The sequence below is a fragment of the Rissa tridactyla genome, chromosome 4, assembly GCF_028500815.1.
Source record: "Rissa tridactyla isolate bRisTri1 chromosome 4, bRisTri1.patW.cur.20221130, whole genome shotgun sequence".
Lineage (NCBI taxonomy): Eukaryota > Metazoa > Chordata > Aves > Charadriiformes > Laridae > Rissa > Rissa tridactyla.
In genome coordinates, this window is record NC_071469.1 from 31,194,676 (window position 1) to 31,212,582 (window position 17,907).

Below are 17,907 nucleotides of genomic sequence, written 5' to 3' on the forward strand. Positions count from 1 at the left end.
CATTCCTAAACATTTGAATCAAAGTATGGTCCTGATGCTCTTCGTCCCTCTACTATTTACCTACATGCCATGAGCATGTGACATTCATTTGTATACGGTATATACAGGTGTCAGGGGCACGATGTATATAAATACATTTGTCTATGTATCTGTATATGACCATCGTGCATTGTTTATAAAACGAGTTTATTGCACATACAAACAATAATTATTCTAAACATGCAATTATATAGCCATATTTGTGTGTCTATATAGATTTTTTTTTTTTTGTCCTTAATGGAAAACTTGAACTGCGAGCAGCCATGTCAGAACTCAGATGGTTAACATTCACTTCTTGCTGTTTTATTGCATATTACTGTGCGCTCCTGAGCAGCAGGAGCAGATTCAGGCAATTACAATCAAGTCAGGGCACACGCCGTGGCTGAGCAACACGATCATGATGAGGATACTGATGAGGCACTTATCGAAAACCCCACATCATCCACACTCATCAGCCACAACATGTCACCCCAAATGAGGCATCAGCTGCCTTCAAATGGCTCATTGCACACTGTTTACAGCTTTCTTTGGACCCACTTTTGATTTTGCGGTCAGGACTTAGTTCAAACAGCAGCTGACTGGCACTGGCAAGCCTCGGGATTCAGCAGAGCCGGCTTCCCGGGAGTCAGGAGTGTTTTGACGCCGGGCCTGACCGGCGGAGAGGAAAGGTCCCGGCTCAGTCCCCCCGAAACGTCGGTCCCCCTGGGAGGGAGGGGGGTGAGTTATTTCAGAAATGTCTGAAATCAGGGGAGGAGAGACAGCGGGAGAGAGGGGGAAAAGCAAACGCACAAACGGTCCCACAGCACCTTCTGATATTTTTTATTTCCTGCCACCACCTTAACGAGTGGCCAGGAACAGGAATTCAGGCAGAAACATTTTGGACCAGATCCCTTTCATTTCTGGGACCCCTTGAGCCGCTTTGAGGGTGTAGAAAGGTCCTTAAAGTGGGGGTATAAGTCATAGGTTCTCTATTCAGAATTGTCTTTGCCTGGGAATTGCACTAAGCTGGGCAGAAAACTTTTCCCGGGCTGCAAACCTTTCCCCATTACTTACTGTGATTCAGGAAGACCTTTCTTTCTTATTTAGTTATTTCTGCGAAAAGCAAGCAAACAAGAAAGAACCAGCGAGGAAGGGTGAGAATAGATGGATGGTTCCTGGGGATCAGCCCTCTCCTTGAGTGAGGGTCAGGGATGACCCAGCAAGGAACAACTCCAAAACAGAGAGGCTGAGGGAGACTCCCTCTAGCCCAGCTGATCGGCACTCCAAAAGAGGGGTTTAGAGACTCACTGGAGGACGAAAGACCACGTCCAGACCCTTGTCTAAATCAAGTGGAGTGAGAGCTCTGAGCTGGAGATTGGTTATTCCCGCAGAGCATCCCCCTGGGCTGAACTAGAGCTGAGACGCTTTCTCCTGCCTAGGAACAGATATTTCCACGGCATGGATTAGAACTAATTTGTTTCGACAAATAGAGATTTTTCTGATGAGAAAGTGCTACGTCATGGAGTCCCTGACACTCTGCCAAGGAGAGGTGAAAGGACCTTAGGGTGAATAGAAATCTAGTCCTTGGACTTCAGACGTTAGCTGATGAAAACGTGTACTAATCAATTATTGTCAATTCGTATCAGTTTATGTGAGAGACTGGAAAAAAATGAAGTTATTTTACTTTACCACTCTTTCTCTTTTATCTGAATAGTATCTTATAAAATTAATTTATTAATTTATGACAATGACAAATGTCAAAATTCCCAGGTAATTAGCTTCTACACCAATTAAAATATCTTATTTTACAAGCAGACAAGCGTACGAACTGAAAGCTGAAGTTATTCACCTAATCTTATACGGCCAGTTCAGGCCCCTGAAGTAAATCATTAGAAAACACTCCCTCTTCTGATAGTTTAATTAAGATGTAGGAAATATATATATATATGTATAGTTACCTTTACGGTTACTGTCTGCAGCCTGCACTGTCTGCCTCAATAGTTCTCAAATTCTAGAACGCAGCACGCTCCCTCTGGTTGCCAAATTGTAACAGCGTATTGCATCATGAAAACATCTGAAGCAAAAATAGAGGATCCGTACAAATTTTCCTACATTTGTACATACATCTGAGAGTTTTTTTTCCTTGCTGCTTTCATTTCTAACCAGTGTTGCACAATGCTTTTTCTGTTAGGGACAAATTCTTCCTGCTGCTTACTAAGATTGTATTTGATGTTAGATAGCGGAAAAATATTTTGCCAAAAAGCAAAATAGATGGTCCCAGGAGAGACAGAAATTAATTTGTACAATCCGTTTATTAGTCTTTTTATTAACATCGCCCCCCCCCTTTTTTTTCTTTCCCAGGATTCAGCAAACATTCTAACACAAATCCTAAACCCATTAATTTCCTCAGAATAGTTTAAATTTATTGTTAAGACTCCTATCATGCCATCTTCTCTGTGGTGCTCGGCAATATAGGCAGGGGGAGGAGGTAAGGAGCGTGCATGCGTTAGGACGGCAGAGCATAAAATCCCTGAAAACTGCTTGGCCGAAATAAAATTGAGCTACTCGTGCACAGCGCTGCGGAGACCCGAAACTCTGTGTGAATGCTGCTAGACAAGAACTGAAGCACCGGTGGTAAAGCATCCTAATTACAAACCTGCGGTGCAGGCGGATAATGGACAGAGCGGCAGCTCCGGTAGCTGCGTAAAAAGGAGTGGAAGTTTGCATTTTTGTGGCTGTATCTTGAATTGAAGTGTGTGTGTGTGTGTGTGTGAGAGAGAGAGAGAGAGAGAGAGAGAGAGTGTAAAGAAGTGTTTTTGGGTCATCATCTTACGCTCTTTGTGATGCACATTCTAATTTAGGCAAAAGGGATGCATCTTTCAAATGCAGATCATGTTTGCATTAGAAGAGCAATGAGAACACTTGTCACTTTCGGAACATTTATGTGCTAGAAGTACTGTTAGCAGAAGAGCAGTTTAGATAAATTCAAGACTTTTTTTTGCTGATCACAAACATTAAGCTTCACACCTGAAACCCTCAACCCCCTGCTGTGCTCTAATCCTAGCACCATTCACCCTTAGAGACTCAAAGTGCTGTGCCACTGCTCTCAAACATTTGATTGCCCTTACTTTGAATGCCACCACCTGCAAAAATGCCTTTTTATTCCCTTTGAGCCTCTTGAGAAGGAAGTAAAAATGATAATTCATGACAAACATTAATTAATTGTTTACAAGATGATCTTTTCTTTTTCTAACTTCTGTTCAGCAGACATGTTGAGCTGCAAGACTCCACGCTTGATGCCAGAGCTTGTCAAGAGGTCTGCATTGTTGTTTATCACTCAGGCATAGGATAGACTGCAGGTCATTGTTTCTGCAGTTCAAGTAGGACTGTCTAGCTCTTGTTTGAAGAATGGAAGTGCCATGCATGAGTTCCCCAGTATAAAAGAACTACCGGTTCTAAGAAGGAACAGGGATTTAGCTTCTAATGCAGAGTAAATAAACATTTTTCACCATCTCTTGCTCCATGTGATTTTGGAAAGGTCAAGAGGTGCCATTACAGTATTTTAAAAGCTTCAAATTATGTTTAAATAACGTATCGCTAAACTCGGAGAAATCTTATCGGAATTTAAGAACCTATTGTCGTTGTTTTAGTTCTTGAATTCATCATCAGAGGAAGACGTATTTTGAAAGGAATGCCTTGTTGTTAGAAAGGCTGAGATTCACTCAAGGCTTGGACTCAGCTTCTCCCCCAGGCTAAAGCATAAACCCCACCCCCGACAACGCAGGCTCGATTTAACTGAGTCCTTAAATTCAAGAATTCGTTCTATGATATGTTACACCGTGCTAATAACTAACACGAGTATCCCAGTGACAAGGGAAAAGAGAAAAATACAGTCAAATTAAAAACAACGCTGCCAAAGTATTGAAACCTGGGCAGCAAAATTAACTCCCCAAATTACACTTAGGCAGCTGAAAGTGAGCAAACTGGCTCGCAGAGAAACTGAGCTGCCACAACCCAGCTGAAATCATTAGAAACTGTGGTGAACAGCACCTTTGCAAAGCAGACTTTTCATTTACTCATATATATTTTTTAATATATATAAACTTGTATTTATTTATAGGCATGTAAGCAGATATGTTTTGGACGCGCCGCTCTGTTCCTCTTGCAAAAAAACAATTCCGAGAACTTTAAACCACATCAAAAGTCTGGCAAAAAGGTAAAGAGATTGAAAGGTCTTACTTGTAGGCAGTGTACAGTAATATAGCTTCTCGCAGAACTCTGGCTTCCACATTCCAAATTAGGAGCCCTTAGATCACGGCTGCAAGGCTACAAATCAATGCTATATTTTCTGAGTTAATACTAAGGGTTGCACTTAACAGACATGGAGACTAATAAGGTATGCAGAAGGAGTAAAAGCAGTGCACAAAAAATTCAGGCCTTCGTCTTGGCGACGATCCAGCACAATGATGTTTCAACCAGATTTGAAAAAAAAAAAAAATCAATAACATCTGTGGTATAATGGTTAATTAAAGAAGCTCTTCAGCAAAGCTCAAGATGAGAGGCTCGGCCTGAAATTCAGACAGCTGAAGCTTGATTATCAGGAAAGAATGCTTTTTTAGCTATGAGTGGATAGGCCAAAAGCTGCAATGTGTGGAAATGGGAGAAAAATTGCTTTTATTTTAACTTTCTTTAAGTAATCAATACATGGTTTTCACCTGCATTAGGAGCTGTTTAGAGCAAAAGCCTCCTTCTATACATCTATATAAATATAATCCTCTCCCTTTGGAATCTGTAGATTTAAAAACAACAGCAAAGATAAGCAGGCTGGCTGCCTGCTCTTAATTCACAAATTCTCTACCTTCCCTCCCCACCCCCAGGCCCTTCGGCTTTGCCTTACGTACAAAACCCATCCCATTTAATTTTTAATTTAGTTTAATTTTTAAGACCTGAGCCCTTCAAGATTGAGGCCAAAAGAAATGAATCAAAGATTGAATATTAAAGCATAATATCTGCAGTAATCAGGCAATTCTACCATCAACCTCTACACTTTTCTATTCTGTTCTTTCTACTCTTTTATTTGTCACATCTAGCTAAAATATATATGCACAGACTTACAGCCAGAAAGGGCTATCTTAATTCCTTGCATGACACGGGACAGAGGTTTCCAGCTGGTAATTCCTGTGCATCGCCTATATCCCAGGGATGAACAGGAAGACACATAGTAAAAAAAAAAAAAAAAAAAAAAAATCCTGATTTAGAGATTTCAAATGACAGAAAATCCACTCCATCTCTTGGCAAGTTGTTCTGAAAGTTAATTAGCATCACCATAAAACTGCCTTATTTTTAGTCTGAATTTTTTCTACCTACTTGTGTCTTGGTCTGCAAAGTTCAAGAGCTGCGGGCTATCAGAAATCATTTCTCTGTAGAAATTACAGACTGTGGTCAAGCCTGCTCTTCATCTTCTTCTGGATAAACTGGAAAAGATGGTACCTCTTTACTTTCTTACCATAGACAGATTTCCCAGATTTTTTCTTGTAACCCCTTTCTATGTCAGGGTCCTCTTCAGGGGCAGATAGGCAAACACAAGCTGTTCTTCCAGTAGCAATCTCACTAATGCTCGATATTAGGGCTCTGGCTTCTACTTAGTTTTTCCCCATTGATCCACCCCAAAACTTCTCAGCTGCCAACTCCCACGCTAAGAGCTCAATTATTTTTAGCCCCAATTATTTCAACCCTTTTTTCCAAAAGGCATGTCCCTTCTTTAAAAATAAGAGCAACATTCCTTCTTCCAGAAGATGAAAACACCTTGTATTCCACCATGTTATAACAAATCTTGTTAGAAAGCGTACAGCTTTGCAAGTATAACGATCATTCTGCAATGCTAAGCGAAACATCTCCCACATATTACAAATGTCAGGAACGGCATTCTCTATTTTCTGGGAAATTCCAAATTGGAATTGAAACGGAGGGCAAATATTTTTTAAGTTAGCCTGCAAATGAAGTTTCAGGCAGAAAAATTTTCCGGGTAAAAATGATTTATTTAAACAATTTAAACATTTCATTCACATTTTTATTTTAAAATTAATATTGCTTCTATTTACGTATTGCTTCTTAAAAAAACGCACATAAAAATTAATTATCAAAACCTGTTCCAAAATGTTAAAACAAGTTGTTTCAACACAGGCACAGTGTTTTCTTTCTTTTTGCTTCAATCTCTTGGAAGCATTACTTTTTCCAGACCTTACAAATCTAAGGGGAACAACACTGCTCATTAAAAAAGATTATAATGAATGAGTTTAACTCACATTAAGGAAAGTCTAAGTAGGCAGGTGTCTTTCTTTTTAAGCTGTAAAGCACAAAGGAGCAGTAAAAATAAAATCAGAAGTTTTGCGAACTCAGAATTTTCAGGGCAGGGCTTCCAAAAGCAACAGGATCGATTTACTTACACTTCCATTAAAATCAATGTTAGCTTTACGGCTGTTTTCAAAGGGAGCAGACCGAAGTCAAGAGAGAGCGCAAAGTAAAATCCTGCCCCCTCAAACTTTCTGTCAGAATTCTTCAGATTGCTCCGGAGTTCAAGTGGAATTTTCCTCAGCAAACAGCATACCCAGTGTGAAGATCTTTTATGTCATCAGCGCTGAAGAAATGAAAACATCAGCAAGTACATATTTGGAAATGTAACTGCAATCACAGTCAGAACCAACGGAGACAGATATCATTAAGAAGTAGCTGTGCCTGACTTACTCCATGTCAGGTTATGTCCATCGGTGCATTTTGTTGTATGGGCCAAACGTATCTTAGCATGCAATTTTTTTCCTGAATTTAGTTTTATTTGATATACGTATACGACATCCGAGAAACACACAATCATCTTTTATTTTTGGACAAGAAAGGTACCCCACCCCTTAGAGCTGTATTGCAAAGCAACATGTTAACCGTTCTCTGCCACGATTATAAGCTCCCGCGGGCACTGGACCATTTCCAGTTGCCCTCTCTCACACAAGGTGAGAAGAGCACTGGCGAAGCCTCCTTGCTCTCCCACAGCATCCACTCCTCACACGAGTTGACAGCTCTCCACTCTACAGCAGCCCCCAGTGAGATTCCTTGCAAGGGTCCTCTGAACGGGCAGAGTCTGCCAAGAGATGACACACTGAAATGGTGTCATTTTTAAACCCAGCTTTAATAATGATCTGGCGTTCAGCTAGGTCCATCAGCCCTACCTCCCACAGTCCCATTTAGGTAATCAAGTAGTTCATTACTATTTGGCATGTGTTGTGCATACTCATTGTTTCAGGGAGAATTCCTTCCAAAGATCCCTAGGGCCTTCAACCAGATGAATGGTGGCTTTAAGGGCTGCAAGGGCAGGATTTAAGGCAGTTATATTGACATTGGTCACGCTAATAGTCCTCTCAGGATTATCTAGAAGGCCCAGGAGCCAGACATCCAGATGAGAAACTGAGGTATCAGGAAGATTGTATGTCATCCATGCAGACTGACGTGTGTCAAGAGATGATCTTGAACTTCCCTGACCTTTGCAGACTCTCTAACAGGACCTCAGCACCAGACTGGCCTTTCCTCTCCTTTCCCTCAGAAGGTATCAATGTACTGTGGCGTGGCATTGCTCTACTATGAGGACCCAGGCAGTCCCATGTCTCTGGCACCTCGTTGGGAGCCTCCATGAACCCTAGAGTCCTGTGAACCTCTTTCCTTCCATTTCCTCCTTCCCACATCTATGTCTGTCCCAAAATTTAATCATAAGTAATGTTTGCAAATCTTGGCCCATGTGGTCAGCAATTTTTCTCATTTTCCCTAAAACTTGTTCCCTCTGAAGGTGCAGATTCCCAAAATCCATTGGGCATGCAGACAACGGGTAAGATATGCAGAACCTCGGACATGAGACCCATAACTAAATTACTGGGTCTGTCCTGTTGGTTTAATCACAGGACTGATATGATATGGATCTGGGCACAGCACCAGGTTAAACACGTGCAGACCTCTCGCAGCATTGCTTCAAAATCCAGCTTGAGCAACCAGCCTGTAACCATGCTTCAAAATCTGCTGTTTTGCAACGTCGAGGAATACATGGGAAACTTGAACTGCAGCTAAGCCCTAACTGCTGTAGTTACTTTGGACAAGTGAGACCCACCAGGAGCTTGCAGAATGCTCTTGCATTGCTATGAACCTTAAAAAGGACCAATGTTATTCTTAACATATGTCTGGGATGACACTTCTGGGTAAGATACTGACCTCAGAAAAATTACATATACGCTAATACATATACTCTAATGTATCTAGTCGTAAGAGAGCAATTTGTTTTCTGTGGTTTGTTTCACACCTGGCTTTCCTAGAAGGTCAGCTCATAATGTGAAGTGGCAATCTTTGAAACATGGAAAACATACAGACTAGGAAACAAGCGGACCGCCAATGTACTTCACACACTGTAGCCCACAAAAGAGACACCAAAGGTATCTTTAAGTTACCGCAGAAATGAGGGGGTGATGTAGAAATGTGAAGCTCCGTATTTAACATCTAATTTCTCTGAGACCAAAGAGTAACTCAAAATGTGCACTGCAGTGGTTGCCCCGGCCTGCGGGCAGAGTAGGCTCTTCTCTACTTGCCTTGGTGGTCAGCAAGGTTTGTGTTTTCTCTTCCTTCTTTAGGCTGAATAAAGAAGCCACGATAGACATTGGCATCAAAAGAGGAAACAACTGGCACGGGATGCTCATGAAATTCCAATGTGTTATCGGTTTTGATGTTTTTCCTCTGTATGCTCAGGGCAGGTGTGCCAAAGGAACACTTCTGATCTGAATTAATGAGAGGGGTAAATTTCGGAATTACACTCTGCGGTTCAGCCTCTGAACTCGAACCAGCAAAACAAGATTCAGCGTGAGATCCTCCCACACTGCTTCAAACACGCACATGTGGATATGCACACACTTCTGCAAAGTCTGAAGCAACACAGCAGCTGGCAAAATCAAGAATTCACAGCCAAACTGCATTCCAAAAGAGCTCTTGCTCAACAGCCTCTCCTTAAAAGTACTAAGAGCCACATGCCTCGCTGATAAAAGATACCTGATTTCTGCCTGTTGTTTCTGTACCTCTGTTATGAATTCTGCAAGTTTTAACGCTTCGTTGTTTTGGAGAACATTGTATGAACTGCAGCGAAAAAATGACAGATAAAAGTTGATAGGAGTGGTAGACTTTAAATAGGATCTACCTGGGTCAGAGGAGCAGTGAGGTGATGGATCTCTTGATACAAATTAATCAAAAAAAAAGCAGGAGCTTCAATTCAGAGAATGAGCCGCTTTTAATTTTGCCTGATTCATCTATGCCCTGATTCATATATCCAGACTGATGATGTCACCCCCACCGCCGCAGAAGAAACACAGAGGAAGAGGCAGAGCTCCGCTGTCTTTGCAGAAATCCGGAGTAAGTCCATTGACTTTTGGGAGTTACTCTGGGTTTACAATGAAATAAATGAGAGCAGAATCTAGCCCATGAAACCATAAACTCAGCTGTTATCGGGCAGAGTCTTAGAATTCACTATTAATATCTGCACTGAGAGCTATTCTGATTACAATTGCAAAATAATATTTTATATCCACTTTTACTATCTTATTCAAATACAGGAAATGAGTCAATCTTCAGAGAACAGAAAGACCAGTCAAAAGAATTGGAGAGTCGTATAATTCAGCACCCAACTTTGAAGTGAAGGAAAAGAAAACCAATTCCTGCAAATAGCCTGCAAGTGGGACTGTTAACATATTGCTAAAGGTCATACCCATAGACTCTCTCGGCACGCTGGTTTCAGTCGTTCTCTTCAAAGCACACACAGTCATGTGGGTGCCCCACTTCACTAAATGCAGAATGAGCGCAAACATTGCCGAACAAGAAACAGCCACCAAAATCTTCCTACAGTAATTCACTGTGAGGTAATTTGGGATTCTCTAGATGAAGAAAAGTGAGGATGGTACCTACAGCTTGCGTCACTTAAGCATTTCCATCCAATACTAATTATAGCTCTCTTAAATTTGGGAGTTTTGAGAACCAGTATGTTTTGTACAGTTTCCACTTAAAGATGCATTTTCTGTAAAATACAGCTAGACCCAACTCACCTGCTTTTCACAAAAAACAAAGCGTTAAAAATAGAAATCAAACCACTTGGCAGCCCCTGGTGCGAAGGCTCGAGCCGGCTCTGCTTCTGGAGGTCAGATTCTCTTTTCCTTTAATGGAACATTTACAGACATGGCTCAAAAAAAGAGGCAGCAGTTAGTTCTGCTTTTGTCCCTCATTTTTCGTTGAAAGCCCATGCCTTCTAATGCTTTTAAGAAATCCGGTTCTTCATATTTACATCGTGTGCTAGCTTTCACTGATGTGGGAGTGAAGCCACAGGCTTGAGGGCAGGTTGTACAAGTCTATTCAGGACTTTGGGTATGAACGCAGGTGCCGGTTTGCTATGTGCCGGCAGTGCCATCCAAGCCAGCGTTTAAACTACCTGAGATACTTTTATAGGACAGACGCAGCATTAAAAGGAAGGGATACAAGAGGCAGGAAATGACAAAGAAAGTCAAAGGAATCATCAAGAAATAACCTTAATGAGGTCCTAGCCAAGGCGCCAGGAGCTGTGAGAAGGAGCTCTTGCTCTGGGTCTGCATTCAGAAATTGCCATGGCAAGGACAAAATAGCTTGCCTTAGCTGTTCACTTGCTATTTTATTTACCTCCAATTACTGCCCTGGAGATTGCCTGAGAAGTTCAAGTATCATGCCTGTCCTCTGAAAAAGGAGTGCTCTTGCTCAGTGGAGTGAGAAGAGCCTTGCTGCGATCTCCTCCCCAGCTGGGCGCACGAGGGCTGCTCCGCTAGATGGACTGTGCAGCAGATCCTGGGGGCCTGGAGCAAGGGCAGGCACAAAGCTATGAGCTGCTCCTCGGAAAGAGGGAACAAGTCTTAAAGGGTGGTCTCTATGAAAGAGCATTTTAAATTAAAGGTCTTTCATAATGGAGAGGAACATTATTTCTAACATGTAATTCCATATATTTTAAGGTACTGCCGTAGGGTAGTCTAACAGGAGACACTTCAGAAATCCTTTGAAGAAGAAAAATTGCGAATTACAGACTTGGCTGATTCCTCCTAAGCAGCAATGGTGCAGCTACGGTGGTATGGGTGTCCAGGTCACTTCTCCTGTGGCTCCTTCAAACATTTTACATTTCATAGGAGAAGGATCTAAAAATGACTGACAAATCAAATGGGCAGAAATGATCACCAATATGCATTGAGCACCCCCAGTAGGTAAACTAGAAAAGCATTTAGTATGTTAATTGTTTTCAAATGACATCAAACTCCACTTCAGTTATTGAAGTCTGTTGTTTCTCAATGAACCCAGGTTACCAAGGTCATGTTAACTACAGAGTTCTGCTGGTGCCTGAAGTCATTGTATGGTGGATGAGACATAGCTCTCTCCCTTCCTCATTTTTTTTCTTTACATTTTCTTGTTTGAGCTGTTTTGGGTACTTTTACCCTCATGGACAACCAGAGCAGACCGTGCTTTCCTGCTCCATGGGCAGAGAGAAGCCCATGGAGGCTTGAGGTAGTTGCAGTCCTCCAGCAGAATTAGGATCATGATTCACCAGGAGGGGGAAAAGGGAGACAGGACATAGCACAAACCATGCTGTCGAGCACGCACATCCTTCTTGCCCTCTGGTACCACAGGGCACAGCTTGGAGGCGGGGAACCTGTGTCTTACCCTTTCAAAGGAGTAATACCGCAGAAGAACTGAGACTCACGTTGCGTCGTCTGGAGGCCGGCTGGGAGCTGGGGACACCCACCACGTCGCAGCTCGGTCTTCAGAAGCCTGAGGGTCAGTCCACATGGAGGCACTCAGGAAAGTTAACTTGAACCAACTAAGCAGAGCGTTTTAAAGTGAATGCATTAAGCTACATTAAACCCCTCTCTTCTCTCATCTCTTTCAGTCGTAAAGAAGTATTGTCTGTCCTTTTTCCATATAAATTAGATTGTCCAATAAAAGATATTGCTTCTTCCTAAAAACCTTCCCTGCCTTATTCACTTCATCCCTAAGACTCCGTTGTTTGTTAATGAATTAGCTCTTGTGTACCTGTATCAAGGCAATGGCGCAAAAATTCACTTTATAGGAATACATCATTACCCTAATAGATAAGTATTTTGAACTGTATGACTGTTTAGCTAAATTAATCCTGTTTGCAATAGAATTTAATAGAACATTGATTAACTATTGCGTAAAGCTGAGCCCACAAAGTATCTTCGTTGCAGCTGAATTAGGACAAACACCCAGACAAACGTGACCTGATGGTACAGGGTGTCGGTAGTGTCAATGTTAGCTGGTTCTGGGGGAGGGGGTACACTCACACAGCAGCTCATCCCTCCCTCTGTGTGTCTGTGTCACCTTCAGTGCAGCGTGAGTCCACCCGTGCAACTGGAGGGGTTCAGCTCGTTGGCAGCAAACGTGATACGTTACGCACATGGGCTCTCAGGACACCTCATCTCCCTGAGCTTCCTGCCTTTCATCTGTTTAGGCCACAGCCATAATGTCAAGGACTTTTTGTTTGTTTGTTTCTTACTAGGGCGGGTGGGAAGGTGAAGGAGATGGATCTCTGGTTTAATAAAATTTTTGAGCCTTTGTTTAAACGTGCCCCATATAGTTATGTCTAACCTTTGAACGTAAAAGATATCTTTTCCAATTTTAATTAACAGTTCACAAGGGGATAAGCTAAATAGCCATTTAGAACTATGGAAATGTAATTGCTCCACCATCTGGTCAGCTGTAATATTTTATGATGAATATATGAAGAAACAATGTTGGTTTTTCGCCGCCACTGTAAACCGCCATGATGCTTTCAGAGCACAGTTGCGTAGATCTGGATTCTGCCCCAAGGTCATCCTCGAACCTGAGGACCAGCTTCCTGGGCATCATGGCCGATGGCCAGGTAAAGTATCATTTATATTTCCCTTCACTTATTTTGAAGTTAATGCCCATATATGCTTTGGTTTTGTTTTGACCTTTGTTAAGCTAGCAGGAACACTGAATGAGCTATATCGTGTTTTAATTTTTTCTTATGCAATTCTGAGTACTGCGTGGTACACGAAGCTGCGGCGAAGGAGGTATCGTTCCAAGACCAATGTGATATTCTTTGTATTTACACTGCTACTTCAAGGGGAAGAAAAAAAAATGTCATTACCATAACAATGTGCAGTTCATGTATCACAACTATAATAGAACTCTAGTAACTTGCTGACTACTGAGTCTTGGAAATTTAAATGTAATAACACAGTTTTGCTGCAAATGTCTGGTGGCAGAGGCCATTTCTTAGGTGCTATTGTAGAAAAGATCTAACTGCATTGGAAATGTATTTATTCTTTCTGAAGGGAAGGACAAGGGTGCAAAAACCAGGGAAAAGATCTGCAGAAATTGACTTTTTTCTTTTAAGTTGATGACTGAAAAACATGTAGATCTTATTATAAAGAGTGCAAACTCTCAGATACAGCTTTGGCAGATTTAAAACTTTTATATATTGTCTTATATAAAGACAAATAATGAAGGGGTGCCATATACTGAAATCGCTATGGACAAAATCTTGTAAAAGTCAGTAGGAATTCTACCACTGACTTGAAAGGAAAACAGAGTTCATCCCATGCTGGAAAGACCTTAAGAGGGTTCAACAACTTGAACCCAGCTTGTTGTAGGGAAATGTAGTGAGGGGCAAAGAATGGGTGGCTCATCCCTACAAATGGCAATTAGGTCTGAATCAATCAAGAAAAGGCAGATTAATTAAAACAATAGTGACTTACTTTGCAGCTAGAGTAGTCAAGAGCAGTAAAACCAGATGAGGAGATTTTTAATATTTTTTTAAAGATTCCTTTAGCATATGCCGTCTGTTCCTACCAGTTGTGCTGGGGGAGGGTGTGGGGGCCGTGGCCACGCAACAAAGCAAGGTGGGGATGCGGCCGTAGGCTGGTGCTGACGCAGCTTTCACAGAAGTTCTGCCTGCCTGGGGAGGTTGGAAGGGACTCAGCTCCTCACTCTGCCTTTGACCATCATCAGGCTATTCCACGAGCAGCCAAACAAGTGAAGCTGGTTGCTGATATATCTGTGTTCTGGCCCTCACATCTTCACGCTGCCGTAACACTGGCACCTCCCATCTGCTGTGTAACCTCGCTCCTGTCTGCCATATCTCTAATTTTCCACTTCCACAAACAAACCGCTTCCATGGCCCTGATCCCTCCTACAGTGTCCCAGCTGCACTACTGGGGGATTTCAAGCCATGTGGCTGCCGACTGGCCAGCCCCCTGGCTGAGCAAAACAGGCGCCGGTGGGCTCAAGATGGAGCTTCAGTCTTGGAGAAGCACAATGTTGAGTCTCCCTGTCCTTTTCTCAGCCACCAGTTTTTACAGTAGTTGTGGGAAACCCTAACAAATGAGGTTGAAATTGGCCAATGGGCTCAGAAGCCGTGAGATGGAAACATGAGGGGTGGAGGAGAGAATGAACCAAGGGGAAATTTAGAAAGCACTGAGTTAAAGCATTTACATTATCTTATTCCTACCTCACCCATAGCAGCTTATCACAGCAAACAGGGAACTGAAATACTGCCAACAATCAATTTCGTGAAGGCCGTGGGATAACTGTCAGGTAACACTGAGTAAAGCAGAGAGAAGGTGGATAACTGTGCGCAACCTGCACTAACTAAAACACCAGACACAATACCAGGACCAACAGAGAACTCAAATTTGTGAACAAACTTCTAGTGAGACATGTCTGTGAACTACAACGTCACCAGATGATCTCTTCACATTCTGAGACAAGACATTGCAATGTGTAGTGATTTGTCTAGAAACTCACTTCCCTTACTGGCAAATCCTCACCTCTTAAATAGCGAGAAGTAACTCAAAGAAAATATCCAACTTGGGCCTGGAGCTCTGAACTTACTTGCGGACTTTGCTTCAATGTTTGCTCATGATCATGTGGGGGATTTTGCCTGTGATTTGCATAGAGAATACAGGGCTCATTCTCTTGAACATATGAGGAAAGAATTAGCACCTTCAGGACGTTTCCTTTCTTGTCAGGACTAACAGAAATATCAGATTTTGCTAAGAGGTTACGGAACTCCACCCTGAGCCTCCCACGAAACATGACCTTGTGCAAACAACGGGAAGTGATGCAGAACAACAGGCCCATGGTTATCTGGGCTCCTAAGGGTCATGTCTGTGTTAGCATTTGGGTTTGGAGAAGCCCTGAGGTTTAGAAGCAAATCCCCTAGACATCTCCACTTCCCGTGTGTTGGTTCAGACCACAGGATGGTTTTGGTGAGCACTGACTGGATTCCCTCCCTTGTCACATCTACAGCTACTCAGACCGTCCTATCGCCACTGGGGTTTGGGCTTGGATCCCCCCGTTTCAGACTTTTTTTCTGGATATTTTTCCTGTCTTGAGCGATATGGTCCTATGTCACGTCTGGGATCAGTTCCAAGGCTGTGCACTAGAGGGCAATTACACTCATACACGCGCATCGATTCATTACAATAATATTCTTGCAGCAGTGCAGAATACGCCGATGCAGATATCCTCAATTACCTGCAGGATCCTGATGACTACAAATCATTCACTGCGGGCTAGCAAATGGTACTTTTTAGCTGTCTCCATTGTAAAAGATAGCTTTGCATTTTGAAAATTACTTGAATATGTTATTTTTATCCACCTAGGAGATGAGTCTCCTTAAATAATCCTATTTTCCACTGATATCCATTTAGATATTATTTCTTTATCCATCTTTTTTAACGTCAATTTAAGAATGCAGCAAAAGTGATTATATGTCTCTATAGCCAGACATTGGAAAACAATTCAGACTTCAAATTGCTGTTTTGTCGCATTAGATTTTATTTAAGGTTGTATGTCTTTCGGAAAGAAATAGTCACAATTTTGCGCTGAATAAAAAGGTGTCTTCTGTAAGAGTCTGATTTAAAACCATTAAGCTCAGTATATTTTGTTATATAGTTCAGTAAAAACAGAGGAAAGCCCAAATTTTGTTTGTTTTTGTCAAGACATTAATTAATTGTTATTTTCTACAAAAAGAAGTTTGGGGTTTTTTTGATAAGACAATGACCATCTACTGCTTAGAAGGACTTTGTGTGTCACCTGGTTTCTGGTGACATTGTGACTCACTCTTTCCTAGTATTTGTTAGTCAGAGCAGCTTGCACGTAGGTGTGATGGGAGTACCTTTAACGTCCATCACCAGGAGAAACTTCTGGGAAGAGAGAAGAAAAGGGGCTGAGACAAACTTTGTGAGACCTCAACAACAACAAAAAAACAACCCAACCCTGTCTGAGAACAATTCTCCATGTGAATTACCTAGAAGGTAAATGACAGCTGCTGGAGCTGAAGGAGGAGACAATTGCTAATGGCAGAAAAAGGGCAGTAATGCAGTCTTCCAAGATTTGGTGAAGCAGAAGTCACAGGAGTTTTTAGTGAGGTAGTGAGGACTGAAGGTAGATTAGAAGGATCTTGGGTGAAATAAGAGGGAAGGAAGCAATTTCTGCCCTGTTATTATTCAAGTAAACTACAATAGTGTCTAAAACAACTGAAAAATGCTCAAGAATCACTAGATCCACGATTGTCTCCAAAGACGAAGGCAACTGTGGGTCACGACACATAGACCCTCCACAGAAATGAGATTTAGAATACAAAAATAACAACTCCTGGCCAAAGTCCTCATCTGACATACCTGTTTTCACGTGAAGATGAAAGACTGTCATCTAAGACTGTCTCTTATTCAAGGCCCTGCATACTTTCTGAGCTTGTCCTACCAGAAACCAACCAAGCCTGGAGACCCACACCGGGGTCCTGGGGACAACAACATCGCTCTTGGGACTGGAGCTGATCCTTTCTGTGGTGCAATACTTGGTGCTGCCAGGGAAAGTCTCAGGACTGCGTTCCTCCCTAGGTTCCAGCTTCCCCACAGCCCAGAGTCCACCTCTGCAGGTTCAGCAAGACCGCTCCTGGAAGCCCACTCCTCTGGTCAGAGTGGATGTCAGAGGAACCCACTCCTGCTGCTGGCTGTTCAAAGAGTGTGCAACTAGCTGCCTCTTGTCCCTGGAGAAGCAGCACCTGTGGATGTTGATGATATTCTGTCAACTGAACATCATCCATGTTTCCCCTTTTTACTTAAAAAAAAAACAAACAACAAAAAAAACCAAACCAAAAAACACACAAAAAACCCCACAAAACCATGAAAAAGGTAAAAATTGTATCAAAATCCCAGCCTGCTACTGTTGCACTTAAAACTCTTCTCAGGTTCAGGGGTGGTTTGCTTGCCAGCACTCCTCACACTATTTAAGACTGTTGGCTTATCTTTCCTTCAGAAAGCTTATTCAATGCACCCATAGGGCATTTCTTCTGGATGCAATGACCCAAAACTTTGAAAACTGAGACAGGTTTTTTATTTGCAAGTGTGGTTGTTCATTCCTCTTTAGCATTTTTGTTATTGCGCGTTTAGAAACATGAACCACTTTTCTGCTATCCCCTGACAACAGAGATCTCTCAGCTGTTTACAAAGAACAAAATCCTTAGGTAAGACAAGGTTAGATTTTACTTCAGCTAGGCTGTCTGGATCAGGCTGCAAGGGGCATAATTGTTTATTTATGGCTACATTAGTTGCAACAGCCTCAATGGAAAGAAAAGTGAGGGGCCTTGGACAAGGAAGAGAAGACGAGACAGGACAGAGAGAAGATGTAAGGGGGGGGTGGGTAAAAAGGTAAAAAAAAATCCAACCCTAAAAATTCAATGAGATATTCAACCAACTATCAATGGATGGACGGAGACTCATATGGTGTTCCAGAAGCCGACAAATACCCGTGACAGCT